Here is a 14,788-nt window from a genome sequence, read left to right as displayed (position 1 = left end):
TTTTTCTGAGACGCATGGTGTAAATTTATAGCGTGTTCTTGCTGAGCTCCCCAGCTGTGCAGAGAGAGTCTTTCCCTCCAGAGTGAATGCGAGGAAGTGGGGTGGTGGGGGTGTGGCTCCACACTTTGCCAGTGGGCTTCCTGTGCATTGTGTGCCATTAATTGGCTTCCCCCTGTGTGGGCACAGGCCTTTCCACCGGCTGCTTTGTGCCAGGTGATTAGGCGGCACGAACAAGCGGGCAGCAGAGCGGAGGAAAGCTCTCACCCAGGGGGACGCTGGGACCAGGGCCCCTCTTCTCTGGGCTGCAAGCAGTCTAATGAGTCAAGAATCCTGTTGGCGTTTGTCTGAGACGATCCTACAGCAAGAGCTTGGACAAGCACTTCAAGACGTTTGCTCCAGGCTCACAGGACCCTGAACGTAGATTTGTTCTGTTTTCCTTAAACATTAAGATGAAGAGTGGGACCTGATTCTAAAGAATAATAGCTCTCGAGTTGTTCTTAGCGCTTCTTTTTCCTACTCAATAACCAGCAGATCAGACCAGGTGAGCAGAAACAGTTTCTACATCAGTGTTGCCTCAAGTGGTGTCTCAGTGTGGTTTTCACTTGAGCATTGAGGAAGCCCTCAAGCACTGATGATCACACACGGGTTTGCATGACAGGTCTTGATTCTCAGATTTCCTTGTTACATTTTAGCTGACAGCTATTACAGAACTTTACCACAATTATTCAATTATTTAAATATTATTTTTAAATAGATTTTTTTTATATTTTGAAAAATGAGTGGTTCAATGAGTTAGCCGTGTATACGATCTTGAGTCATCTTGACAGGGAGAAAATGCATGTGATACATCATGAAGCTCAAAACAGAGCACACCCAAACTCAGCACAGAGGTGGGGGGAGGGATTGGGCCAACATCTGTCCCATTGTGCTGGGAATACTCCTCTTACTACAGCAGTTCTCTGAATGAGACAATCTTGGCCTTGTTCTGTTGGCTTCCGTCTGTGGAGTTCTTGATATTGTGTCCACACCAAAGTCCACATTTCTTCGCATTCTCTAACTTCTGCTCATGGTGATGCTGCCTGCATGATGGAGAAATGACACAGATGGGCGAAAGCTTTGAGTGGGCAGACTCTCCCTGTAGCGCTGCTGGACGGCTTGTCCAGTGGTCCAGTGCCCATTGGAAACTGGCCTGTTTGATCTCCTCTTCAGAGCACAGGGGTGGAGAAAGACATTGCACTGCTAATGCATGCTATCATTACACGAGAGGAGCTAACAGATCTTCACTGCCTCCTCCAGGTCATTATAGTATCATAAGGAGTTTCGAAGGACTTTCTAGAGTTTACCGGCCTCCCTGCAGATGAATGGTTGGTCCAGCCTATTGTAAGAGGGACAGTCTGCTGTGCCTCTGCAGCAGCACCACACACCCAGCAGCAGTGCGAGTCCAAGGACTGTGCAGAGACCTGCTGAGTGCGTTAATATGCTCCTCGCGCCAGAAGAGAAAGGAAAAACATCTTTTCAGCAGGTTAACCGATAATACTGTCTTTTGCATGGAGGTTTAAGCCACGTTAAGCCTCTTAATTAGGCATAATCTACAGGCCCCAGACTGAGGTGTAACTAATGATGTTCACAGAAAATCCCATTTCAGTGTAAAATTGGAAAAGATGGACGATGGCTGCTGGCATGCTTTTCTTAAAAATACAGGACAGCAGGACGGTAGGATTCAAGGCTGGAATTGAGCAAAATGTCTCATTTCTTTCGGAAACTCTGAGCTTGTGAGTGGGCTTCAGGAATGAGTCGGATGAAGGTGTGTCGTGATTGTGTTTGGGCTCCAGTCTGCAGGCTCTGCAGTGTCTTCTGGGGGGTCCTCTCAATTCCTGGCATCAAGAGCTGGCCAGAATATTAGGAACCCCCAGACAAAACTGCAAGTCCTAGTAGCAAGCAATTCTGTGCATGGGTAATGTAGATTGAGAGACTCCCTTTGCTGGCCAGAGCCCAGCACTGGTGGAATGTGTTCTTCAGTCCCAAACTTCTTTATCCCTCATTCAGCCTCAGCTTGGGCTTCTCCCGTCAAAACAAGCAGGGATGAGGTGGAACCTGGAGGGTTTCTGAATATTGTGCCCGTCCAGCTGTCAGACTCGTGTATCTGCTGTCAGAGTGGGAATCTGGGAGTGTCAGTGTTGCAGCTCAGACTCCTGGTTCCAGGGGTACAAATTACTGCTGCACAGCAGTTTGATCCATTTTGGTTTTTCTGATCTTTAGGCTCCTGTACAAATTGTACTGATGAAGGAGAGATGCAAATGCTGTCAGTCTGAACTGTGCAAGATGGCTGATGGTGCTGATTTGCGCCGGAGCTGGGGCTGGTACAGGCTGGAGAGGGCGGCTGTGTGGTGGAGACCTCTTCCCAGGCCTTAGCTCTCCCTGGGACTCTCCCTCAGGACGGCTGTGCCAGGAAAGGACTGCTTAGGAATGCTGATCTCATCCAAACCGTGTGAGAGCTCGTGGCTCTCTGGGCGGAGAGGGGAATCAGGCGTTAACCCCCTTTCTCCTGGAGTGCCTGGGTGTCCCCTGAGGACATTCCTCCTCTCTCCATGACGCTCAGGCCCCCAGCTGTCCGCTGGAGTGTGCAGTCAGAGGGAGTTCTGGTCATGGCCACCACAGTGGTCCTCACTCCAGTCTCCCACCGACACTCACAGGTCTGTACAGCCAGGCAGCCCAGAGAGGTCCTCCAGTACCTCGCCTCCTCACTGCCTCTGTCCTGATCTGCCACGAGCGGGGGGCTGTTCCTGCAGAGGGGTCGCACTCTTCCTGTCCTCTCGCAGCAGCAACCCTGTTCCCACACAGCGAACCCCTCTTGTTGTGCAGAGGCGCACCGGAGGCTCGGTGGGGGGCGCAGAAACTGGGGGCGCGGCTCTCTGGCTGGTGACCTCTGCGTGCTGTGAGGCCGACCGTGGCACGCAGGGAGGCTCGGAGGAAAGGAATTCGTGGAATTTTCCTGCAGGATCAAGTTAGAAGTTCATACATTGTCATTTTTTCTTGTCATCTTTTTGGAAGTCCCCTGTGAGGGTGGATTGTGCTATAGTTTGTCCTGCTCTATGAGTGGGTCTTCTCTGCTGATCGAGCTGCTGCGCCGAGTGGGAAAACTGGGTGTCCAGGAGTCAGAGTGAGAGTGAGCACTTCTCCAGTCCGGCCTTTCCTGACCCCTGTCTTCTGCTCTGTCTTCCTCTCCTGGTCTGCTGTGTCCTCTCAGTCCCAGCCTGAGCGCTTATGTAATACGCGTTCTGTTTTCCGAGGCCAGATTTGCACAGCTCTGTTGAAAAGATCATTTTTTATCACACACTCTAAATGCACTGCTGCATTTAGAAGCTTGTTAAAGTCCCTCGGGCTAGTCACCCGTTTCTTTAATCAGCACAACTTTACAGCCGCTCGTTATTTGCCCATAATGCACGGCAGTACTTTTGATCTCGGGGCTTTTTGTAGTTGTGTTTGTTGGCTTCCAGCGCTCTGGAGGGGCGAGAGCTGCGGTCCTGATGTGGGAGGTGATCATTACACATCGTCCGAGCTTTTCTGTGTCACTGCTGTGTGGCTACGAGACCTGACTCTGCAAGCCTGCATGTGTGCTGGGCACGCAGAGCGGTGTGACACAGGATCAGGGACGCATGAAGAAGGGTGACATCCGGCACATCTGGGCCATTCAGTATTTAGTAGTTGATCCAAGGAACTCATCCAGCCATGCTTGAGCATGCCATTTATAGATCTCAGAATCCTGAAAGGCAGGAACAGAACCGCTGAGCTGACTGCCTCAGTCTCGGCATCAAGACTAGGACCTGGGACAGCAGGCAGCACTCAGGGCTGAGAAACAGCTGACAGTCCTTTACACCAAGAGTCACAGGGGTCTGGACAGAAAGCAGATGAGTCAGCTGGAGCAGAATCTCTGTGATCCCTTCAGAAATAAGAGGATGAGCCTGTCGGATCAAGTAAGCTGCTAATAACCCCACAGGCACTGCAGGCCAGATAAGAACATAAGAAAGATTAGAAATCAGAGGAACTCTTCAGGCCCATTTAGCCTTTTTGATAGTTAGTAGTTAATTGATACCAGGATTTGTGGTTTGTGTTTCGCTGCCCATTCTCAGGAAGTCTGGTGGGTTGATTGTCAGTGACTTTTCGGATTTTAAATGCTTGGATCAGGTCCCTTTGTAGTCTTCCTTTGCTCAAACACAAAGAGATTCGGTTCTTTCGGCCTGTCGGTGTAGGGTGGGACACGTCTTTGAGCCTAGGAAACTACTGATCACTGTTTGGCATCAATTACTGAGCAGCAGCTGAGGTAGCTCCCAGCAAGCTCCTGGCCATGCTGCCTTGTGTGCGCTGTGCTTCAGTGTTGGGGTGCAGTCTGTCCCCCTTCTGTGTGCGGTCCAGGGCCGAGGCGGTGTCCCACACTGCCGTTCCAGTGGGGAGTTCCAAGTTAAAGTTTGTCTTTGTGACAGTATGACTAAGCGTGTTGTGCTGGTCCGAGACGGCCTGTTCGTGTGTTTAGACACAAACTCGCGCTCCCTGACTCACTTGCCCTGTGGGATCAGCTTTCCTGTGCAGATAGACGGGCGTCAGTTTGCAGTGACACGAGGTCAAAGGGATTGCAGTTAAACAGTGTAACTCATGCAGGGGTGTGCAAGTTCTGAAAGCAAGAGCTGTGCCCTTATGCAAAGAGTGGTGGGTGTCTGTAACAAGCTGCCCAGCAAACTCCTGGAATCTTCGAGGAACTTTCTGTGTTTACTAAATGACCTACCAGACCAGCTCAATAGCCTGTCTGAGGTCACTGTTCAGCGTGGAGCTGTTGGAATGCAGTTCAGGCAGGTAGGGTGTGTGCTGGAGGCTGTGCAAGAGGAATAGATTAAAGCACGTATTTCAGTGCAGGGGAGGGGCAGAGGAATCTAACCGGTTATTTCTTCATTCCTCTAAATGATCCTTCATTTGGAGTTTCGGCTGTTCTCAGTTGTCCCTCCTCCCCCAGGAGCGCGGAGGAGCGGGGAGACTCTGCCCACTTTCCGCCGCTGTGGTTTGTGAGGCTGAATAGAAACTGGATGTGGTCAACCAGCCATTCCCCGCCGGGGCTGCTCGGGCGCGCTCACCTTCCTCCACGCGCGTCTGCAGACTTGTGATCTGGTTTCTCAGTGTGGCTGAGGGGCTCAGGCCCTGGACCGTGCTGAGTGGCAGGGGGCGACCTGTGTAATTCATCAGTAGCTTGTCGATCACACGATCAGTGGGCTCCACCAGAAACCGGTCCACTCGGGACCTCCAGGGGCTCAGCGGCTTACCTGGCCTTGAATTGAGGTGAGCTTGAACCATCAGGAGCGCTGAGTGTCCCCCTGAGCACGGACAGCAGAGCGAGCACCCCAAGGTCCCGTGGCCCTTGCCACGCCTGTGACAGACAGGCCGGGACAGCTGAGAAAGAGCGCCTGTAGCCCGTCGCAGAAGAGCGATGCTGAGAGCTGAGGGAGTGGCGGGCGTGTTCGATGCAGGTCTTCTGCATGTGTGTCAGGGTGCTGAGCAGCGCCGGCTTTTAGCATTATTGCTGATTCTACACAGTAGCGCAGCTCTGCGCTCCGAGATGAGACTGTGCCACTGTGCTGCACTGCACCAGCTCTCCCAGGGCCAGCAGAGTGCCTCTTTCCCCTTGTGCCTTGAACAGGTTCTGGAACTGTAAGAAGCCTCTGAGGGCGGCACAGTGCTGGAGCCTGAGCTCTCCTGACGCTGGCCTCTGTGTTAGGCAGCTGGTCAGGTCCCAGCTTTCTCATTCCCAGTAATACTGAGGGTAATGAAGGTCTGGGGTTAGGTGGCAGGTCTTTACGAAGGGTTACGGTGTCCTGTGCTGGGCGCGCTTGTGTAAGCAGGAAACACGCTGCACACACACAAGTGGAAGCACAGAGCACAGAGCCAGCCAGGGTCGGGAGGGAGAATTGGGTTGTGGGGTTCGGAGAGGCGTCGGTCTCGAAAGCCATGTCCCAGTGGGGACGACACACTGATGTCTGTGCTGCAGAGGAGGACCAGACACACACACACAAACACAACACAACACAACACAAGAGCATTGCTGGTCCTTTCTGAATGCTCCCCCAGTGACTCGGCACCCGCTGAATGAGGGGGCAGATTCTCCTCTGCGTCTGCTGTCTCTGCCCCAGCTCTTTTTCTGGCCCCTGTGTTCAGCTGGAAGTTCAGATTTGGGGTTGAGATCGCCGAGTTCCTGTTGTAATGTTGAAAGGTTTGATAAGATCATCCAGGGATCCTCTTTTTCCTCTCTCTAGACTAAAATAACAGATCCACGTCAGCGTGTCCTACAATTCAGTTAGTGTTGAGGCTGCTCTTTCTCTAGAGGCAGTGGATCCAGTGTCCCCTCTAACGTGGTGCCTGGTACGCAATGCTGCCTTTATGGACACAAAGCGAGAGGAGGCTGTTCTGCACAAGCTGCTTGTCTTCTGCTATCTTCATGTTCTGTACTTGAAAGCTTCCCACAGCACAGCACAGCCTCTGCTTTCTGTCTCGAGTCCCAGGCCATGTGCACTGCTGATCCTCAGGCCCCCGTGCTGACCTAGTCACTGCCTGTCAAGATATTGCCTCCGTGAGTCCAGTCCCCACGGAGTCCTCCCTGCTCCAGGCAGCAGAGACTCCGTTCCCACACCCAGCCTGAGTGTGACAATCCCTTCAGGCCAGGACGAAGGCAGTGCTGTGGTACCTGAAGCTGCCTGCAGTACTCCAGCTGCCATCTCGCCGTGCACTGTATCATTTTGACATGAGCTCCCTTGATTTCAGTTCTTAATTCTTAACAGTAGGTCCAAGCGTTTTGCTGGCCTTTTCGTTACTTGTCCACAATGCGTAACTGAAAACGGTGTCAGGTCAACTCAAACCCCTCTAGATTGTTCTCACTGATCAACCCTGCCAGGTCAGTACCGTTAGTCGGTTGGTGAGCTAAGGTGTCTGAATATGAAGTTGGTGTGACGGTTTCTTCTCAGTGAGCACGTTTTGAATTCTTACACAACACTAATCCTTTTCATGCTGCACCTTTGTTGGTGTTGCTTTACTGTTTCCTGTTCATTGTCTATTAAAACACTCCACTGAAGTCAGTTCTTTTTAAAGGTCTAGGGTAATATGTAATAGGTTTGTAAAGTAATTCTGTGACCATTTAGCCTTTTCCAAACATATTACCAAATAAACAAATTATTTTATTGTTTCTGTCGTTTTTGCTTCTTGCAAACACCCTGACTTTGTAAAATCCTGTCTTTAAGGCACAGAAGTGTCCTGTGGCTTGTGCAGAGATCTTCTGTTGCAGCCTGTCGGTGGGATTCAGTCAGTGTCAGTCAGCGGTCCCGATGACGCGCTGCTGGAGGTGGGGGGGGTCTGTGGGCGCCCATCACCCAGGGGTCTAATCCTGACTGCCACCACCAGCATGAGCTGCTCTCCGGGCAGCAGACCCCAACTCCAGCAGGCCTGTGGAGGGGGGGGCAGCTGAGGGCCTTGAGTGACATCTAGTCTCCCGGATTTCATTGGACACTGTGCAGTCTGGGGTTGTGGGGTGAATTATGCCATTTTCTCTTTAGTACAGAAGCCGGGAAGACTCAGTGCAACGTGCTATGGTTTGTTTTGGCCAATTGGGATCTGTATGCAGCCCCTGTTTTGCACAAACCGTACAGCAGAAGCAGGAAACTGCCGTGTAACTGTGCTTGAGTTTCATGCACTTGCCCGGGCACATTTCCTCAGCGAGGGAACAAGTCTGGAACAGACATGGAGGCAGTTAAGTGCAGAAGCCCTGCAGCCCTGCCTGGAGTGGATTGGACAGCTGTGCAGTGGGATTCTCATCGGTTCTTCTGCTTTAGCATGAGGGGGTTTGAGCCCAGGAATTGCAGCAGGCAGAGCTGCACTGACCGCACTGAGGGTGGCCTTGTCCTGCTGTGGAGTGGATCCCATGTCAGTGAGGTAGGCTTCATTTAGAACAAGACAAAAAATGTATTGTTGCAAAAAAGATACTGATGCTCTAGAATCACTCCAACTAGATGTATTGCAGGTCTTAAGGGAATGTGCTACACTGACAGGCTGAAAGAACTGAACCTTTCTGCTCTTGAGCAGACTGCGGAGGGACCTGTTACAAGTACTTAAAGGCAACAACAGAGTCACCCCTGAGAACTTCATGAATGAGTCAGACACGAGCCAGGGGGCCCAAGAGGACACTGTGCAAGTGAATTTAAATCCGGTACTCAAAGGCACTTCTCCCAAAGGGTAGTGGGTGTGTGGAACAAGCCGATCCTCTGGCTGGAGGAGATCCTGGGATCAGCCAGGTGGCCTCAGGTGCAGAGCGATCAGGCTGCTCTCCCCCTGCTGTAGTCTTGAATCTGTGGGAATGGGATTCTGGGGCATTAATCACTCCTGCCGTGCAGCCGCTCGGCACTGGTGGGATGCGGGTGGAAGGGGCCGCAGGGATTTCTGTGGCGGGCTAGGAGGGAGGAGGCAGGGGCTGTGCGGCAAGGGGCGCTCACTGGGCCTGTGCTGCTGCAGCGATGCTCCGCGCCTCCCCTTCGTCACCGGGCGCAGGAGCGCCGAGCGGGCCTCGTTTATCTCGCTTCCTGCGCTCACGGCTCAGGGGTTATTTTTGTAAACTCTTTCCAAGCAAAATTAACTTGAACACTAAAACCACAGTTTGACCCTTCTCGGAAGTCTGATATCGAGAATCCCGTTCTGCAGCTTCCCTCCCACGCGAGCGGCGGGGCAGATAGCGCGGGGCTGTGCCCTGACCGCGGGCGGCCCAGCGAGGGGCAGGCCGGTGGCACAGCAGAGCACCTCTTTCTTTCCGCCGAGTCAGGCTCACGCGCCCCTGCGCGGCACAACGAGACGTTCCAGGGTTTTCTAAGGTGTTTTGATTGAATTGATTGAACGATGCTTTTTTTAATCCAGAGCCCTAAAACAAAGCAACAAGAATGAAATATCCAGCACCTGGTATAATCTCCAAACACAGGAAAGGTCCAGCGCAGTGATCCGAGGATCCAGCTGTTTCTCAAAAGGAGCATAGGTATCAGCTTTAACAGCCCGGCTGGGTATCTTGTTCCACACCCCCACAACCCATTGTGTAACGATCTGCTCCATAATCTCTGTTTGAAGTTCACTGCACCTGAACTTTCAGGGTCCTCTGGCTAATGGTTGACTGATGACTGTGCCCTGGTGCACAGTGGCTGAGGGCTGTGGGGAGGCAGGCTGGTCAACAGCTCTTTAGCTGCCCTTGAATGAACTGTGCACCACTGTGGCCCTGGGGCTTTCAACAGGGTGGCAGGGGAAGAAATTACTCACTTGCGTATTATCTGGTGCCCTTTGCCATTACCTGGCAGCACATGGAAACGACTCTGAGTCTTTTATTTTCTCTGAGCGCCGCGCAGGCCGCAGGGGTGTGGGCGCAGACCAGGCCCGGAGAGCCAGGGAGCTGTGGAGCTGTTCTGCAGCTGCGCTGCTAGGGGTTGAGAAATCATTTCTCTCCAGGGCGGGGGTTTGTCTGGGGTCTGCTTGTTGGTTTATCTGATTCTGTCAAGCTGGTTCCTTTTCTGTGTCTTTAAGTTTACTCTTGTGTAGAGTGTTTTTTGGGGAAAATGGACAAATGTTTCCTGCGCTCTGGGGGTGCTTGACCTCAAATGACCTGAGCCCCTCCCGCAGGCCCCTGCCCTCGTGCCCAGGGTCTGCTCAGGGGGCCGCAGTCCTCAGACTCTTATATGGCACCCTTTTCAGTCCACTTGGTGTGATCCAAATGAGCTTTGGAACCACCCGGCCTGGCAGGGACACTGTTCCTGGTTCCCTTACACACTGTTCAGGTTTGCTGGTTCTTCCAGCCGGCCAGGCCCAGAGCTGTTGGCACCGGCACCGATCACCCTCGAACCCCAACAGGACAGCTCTATGGCCTGACCGGAACTAGAACTGGTCTTGGAACTGTCCTGGGACACCTCACCAGGAGGAGTGCTGGTAGGAGGGTGGGATGTGGTCATCAGAGAGGGTGCTAACACCCAGATGGGGGTGCCAGTATTTCAGATTGGGGTTCTCCTCTAGTGAACCCCCGAGGGGCTGGGAGCTGTTTTTCTTCACTCCGTTACAGAAGTTTCTTTCTCCTCTCTCCCTGTTAAACCTGCATGATTGTTTTTCTTTCACACCCTTCTTGCTGGAGATGTTATCGCAGCTTTTTTGATGTTCCGAACCAGCTGCCTCCAGGTCATTCATGTGGGCGTGTTCGCTCTCGCCCCCGTGCCCCCAAACCAATCAGATCCCTTCCCTGAAGGAGCGGGGCAAGTGAAAGCAGAGTCCCTTTGCTCCCCAGCTGCAGCGCGGCGAGCGCTGGGGTCTGTGTGGGTTTGAGGGGTGTGAGTCCTCTGTCGGGTCTACACGTGCGCCGGGCTGCGTGTTCTGGTCCGGGAGCTCCAGCGTGGTCCTGCGGACCTGACCGGGTGAACAGAGCAGCCCAGCTCTTAGGAAGGGTCACAGACGAGAGGAGACATTGGCCTGTCCAGCCTGTTAGCTAGTTAGGAGCTAATTAATCTTGGGATCTCTCTGTGGTCTCTTCAACTTCAGCAATGTACCTGGGTTGCCTGTTCCAGATTCGCACAGCCCTCTGTGGAGGGAAGTGCCTCCTGTTCTCAGTTTTATGTGCATTTCCACGTGTGAGGCATGCGCCATTTCTGAGCTGCTGAACAGTGCCTTTCCAGTCTAACAGTGGTTCTTCGCTGCAGCCTCTAGCTGTGCCAGATCAGTTGGCATTAGCAGGGAGCAAAGCCTGAGCTGCTGTTAACCAGAGGCACTTCAGTTCCAGCTCAGAGCAGTAGTAAGAGGTGGTACCAGCTCTGAACAGAGGAAGGGGATGATTCAAATACAGTAGGGAGGCTGCATTCTGGGGTTCTATTCCAAAGAACCCCAACTCCATTCTTTTCTCTCCACTGGCTCTTCTTCTGCTGGTGTTCAACCCAGTTTGGGTTTCCCACGTCCTGGCTAGCTCAGCTAAATGCCGTGTTTCTGCTTCCAGGACATGAGTGTTGTTAAGAGATCTGATCTGAATTTATTAGAAAAGCCACTACAAGATTCACAGTGGTATAGCGGGAGGAAGACCTACTGCAATTAGGTTATGTGCAAGATCGTAGCATGAACATGAGTTTTCATATAATTGGGTTCATTGCATGTCACCACATGTATGTACACGGTTACTCGAAGAGAGTGCTTTCACCCCCCTTGTATATCGATGTAGATGTTTCTGCGCGTAGGGCTGGGGAAGGAAAGTGTTAACATGCCTGCCTGCCTGCTCTCGCTGGCAACCTGCCTGATGCACACCTTCCTCATTCCAGGGCTTTATATCTCCCATAAAAAAAAAAAGACTCCTGTGACATCACTAGGCCGGACCCGGCCCAACTCCGTTGCTGGGGGTGACGGGTCCCTGATTGGTGGAAGGCGTGTGAGTGGAGGGAGGGGGGAGGGGACTCTTTCCAGCTGGCTGGGAACTGTGTACAGTGCGACAACAGGGACACATCAGTCATGAGATACAGAAAGTCGGCTAATAACAATGTGCCGGAGCTAATCACAGGCATTTAACAGGGGAGGTCGTAAACCTCCAAGATTAGGGCAGAAAGGATTGTTAAAAAATTTGATTAAATAGCCAAGGTGGGAGGGTTTGAATGACGGTGACATTAGCTGTTAACGAGTTTTATCTGTGTGAAGGTTGGGGCGTGGAGGTAAATGTCAGGCTGCTTCATTCAGATGAAAAGTTCTTATTGTAATGGAGCCATAAACGGACTTTTAACGAAACGAGAATCAGCACCTCTGCTCAGTGACTTGGCTGCCGGTGCTGCTGTCCGCCGTGTGAGAGTCGGGCAAGGGCTGGCTTGGAGTTCATGGTCGTCCAGAGGTCAGCGTGGCGAAAGCAGAACCAGCAGCAGCCACCTTCCTGCAGACGTCACTTGATTTCTTCAGTACGTCCACGTCGGAGGCTTGTGAGATGTAGGTCTGAGTACAAATCTTAGTACCTGTTAAAGTGCATGTCTCCCTCAATCTGTCTTCCCTGTCATCTGCTGTTTCTTGTGTTTATGTTTAGTACCTCAGAACATGAGAGCAGTCCCAGACAAGAGGAGCCATTGGACTCATCTGGCCCATAGGTAGTTTGTCATGAATTAAACCCAGATGAGTTCATGTAGGTGTCGACTTTAATAACATGGCTGGGCAGCTTGATCCACACTCCTACCAGTCTGTGTGTACAGAAGTGCTGCTTCTTCTTGTTTAAAGTGCTTTTAATTGCACATTCACACAGTTTCCACTTGTGCCTGTTGGTGTTTTTTCTTGACAAGCGATACCTCTGGTGTCCAGTGATTTAGAGTAGCAGGTGGTTTAGCTCACCTTACATTCGCTTCTTTACTGCTTCGTTCCTCTTGCAGTTTTTCAAGATGATTGTAAAATGCAGCTGTGAAAGTCACTATATGAGATATGGGCGTGGTTCCGAGCATCTGGAATGCAGCTGTTCCTCAGTAGCTTTGGCAACAGTAAGGACGCACCCGAGAGCTTCGTTTCTTTCGGTCTCCTGACTGCGTCGTTGTGTGTAGTTGTGAGGGAGTGCCTTGTAGATCAGCGCCTTCATTAGCGAGAGACTGCGAGCAGGCTTCTGCACGTGCTGTGGGACCTGGGTGTGTCCCACACACAAGTGTGGTTGTACAGCCTGCTGCACCTAGCACCTCTCAGCTGGTTTGTGCCTGTAGTCAAGGCATGGGAGGGTCTGCTTCATCAGTTTGCTCTGGGTGCATCTCTCCCCAGGGGAGCTGAGTTACTCCAGCACATGCGAGAGTCAACCCCAGTGGCGTTGCTCTGGCGGAGAGCTCTGTGCACGCAGGCTGCCCTGAGCGCTGGGCTGGTCCTCGTACAGTTCACATGGAGCACCGTCACCGGCCGACGACACAGGAAACGGGTGGCTGGCTGAGATCCATGAATCCCCACGCAGTCGCACACTGTCATATCCGGCTTAATTGGTTGCAGGAGTCCATGGTGCAGTACTTCCCGTGTGCGAGAAGGAGCGCGGGAGAAGAGAGGCAGCCGATCAGCCTTCCTGTCACACTGGGAAGTTCTTTGCTTCTCTGTTCCTGCAGCCAGGGCCCAGACTCAGGGCCCAGGAGAGCTCAGGCCTGAGGATTCGCGAGCCGCGAGAGGTGGGGTGAACCTGTGTGAGCCGGGATAGGAAGCAGCCCTCGATGAGTTACCCACGGGGCTGTGCCCTTCAGCCTTCGCAGGATTCCAGGTGTTGTGGTTCAGTGTGGTTCAGCCTAGCGGCCCGTGAACTCAGGCTCTGTCTCGACCCAGCTGTGGAGCTGCTGCTGTGCTGAGACAGTGGAGGGGCAGGCGGGCCCGCTGCTGGAGCTCCAGGATCCCCGCCTGCCCTGTGGGTGAGGTGGACAGGTGCTCTGTGAAGATGCTGGAGAGCCGGGCAGCGTCTTAGCAGCCCTCTGGTACATGAGAGAGAAGAGGACCTCACTGCAGAGTAGTGCGTTATCGCAAGGGAAGCCCTTGTGTTTCGAGTAGATAGACATGTATGGGACCAAAATGTTTAGAGAGTGATTACAAGACATAAGGGCTCTGTTGCTGGCAGCAGGAAACTAGCAGCTCTGTTCTAAAGATAGTTGAAGGAATAGGAATTGGGAGCCCTGTGAGCTCAATGCTGCCACCTTGTCTGTCTGCCAGTCTAATGGACTGCATCTCTGCACAGGGGATTGTGATTATCCGGTTTTCTGGAAAACTCTTGGATCCTGCAGGGCCGATCCTGCAGGGAGTGCGCGGGACTGCATGTCCACCGAAAGCAGAGCTCTTCTCCGAGCGAGTCACCCGCTGGGTCGGGTCGGGCCAGGTGCTTCTCCAGCTGCTGCTCCAGCTGCACAGGGTTCACCAGCTGAGGCCCTCCGGAGACCGGCTGTGATCCGGCTGTCTCGGAGCTCCCTGTGGGTGATGTTTCTAATCGTGGAAGTCGAAGCAGACAGTCTTCTGGTGACTTGTGTTCAATCCTCCTTCACTGTGAAGTTTGAAAGTTCTGGCAACTCCACGTGCTGAGGCGTGTGCAGACCTGAGCGCTGCTGGTGACTGGACACTGGTGACCGGTGTGGGAAGGGCCCGGGGCAGAGCAGCGATGCAGACTCGGGGTTCGGCGAGAGCAGGGACAGATGGGAAACCCTCACAGGCCAGGACACGATGTTTGGAGCAGCACTGGTTTACTGAGCAACTCTTGGAGATTAGCTCGTTAGGTTTGTGGTAACACTTCAGTTTAGATATCCATTGTAGCTGTCTGTAAACATATTAGTGACGTGATAAACAGTTCTGTAACATTAGGGGTGTGTTCCGCGCTGAGGTGAGGATTAGGGTTTTGCCCGGTGGAGGCCGCTGGTCGAAGACTGGTGTGGGGAGTGCCTGCGGTGAGGTCCCAGCAGTTATCCCAGCTCAGGATTAAAGGAGGGGAGTTGCCCATCACTACACACTGGTGGTTAGTTTTCCAAAACGGCCCCCAGTTCTGGTCCATCCAGGCAGACCACTGGGGGTTGGATCCTGCTAACACCTAATCCCATTGCTGGTCTCCCCGTCATTCAGGTGGGCCGTGTTGCCTGCAGCTTCTCTCTCTTCAGCCCACACAGTCCAGGCTGCTGACGGGAGCGTTCTGGGATTGCACTAAAGGCTGTGACACCCTAATCCTGAGGTCCATAATCCCTGATCAAATCCCTAGTGGATTACAGGAGCCTGTGTTGTAGTGCAGTGCAGAGCTGCG

At 52.8% G+C, this 14,788-nt stretch overlaps 1 protein-coding gene across 4 annotated transcripts in view; it reads left to right on the top strand.

Moving 5' to 3' along the window:
• arhgap35a (Rho GTPase activating protein 35a) overlaps positions 1–14,788 on the top strand; it is a 54,867-nt gene that overhangs the window by 8,049 nt on the left and 32,030 nt on the right. Inside the window, exon 1 of one of the 4 annotated variants that reach the window (XM_015340969.2) lies at positions 11,513–11,997. The exons of the other annotated variants lie outside the window; for them this stretch is intronic. The gene's annotated coding sequence lies outside the window, so the exon portion shown is untranslated. Of the gene's footprint in view, positions 1–11,512; positions 11,998–14,788 lie in introns of those variants that run through there. 4 annotated transcript variants of the gene reach the window in all.

The sequence above is a fragment of the Lepisosteus oculatus genome, chromosome 3 (genome assembly GCF_040954835.1).
Source record: "Lepisosteus oculatus isolate fLepOcu1 chromosome 3, fLepOcu1.hap2, whole genome shotgun sequence".
Taxonomy (NCBI): Eukaryota; Metazoa; Chordata; class Actinopteri; order Semionotiformes; family Lepisosteidae; genus Lepisosteus; species Lepisosteus oculatus.
The sequence above is the reverse complement of the archived record's forward strand: the minus strand, read 5'-3'. Positions and strand labels throughout refer to the sequence as shown.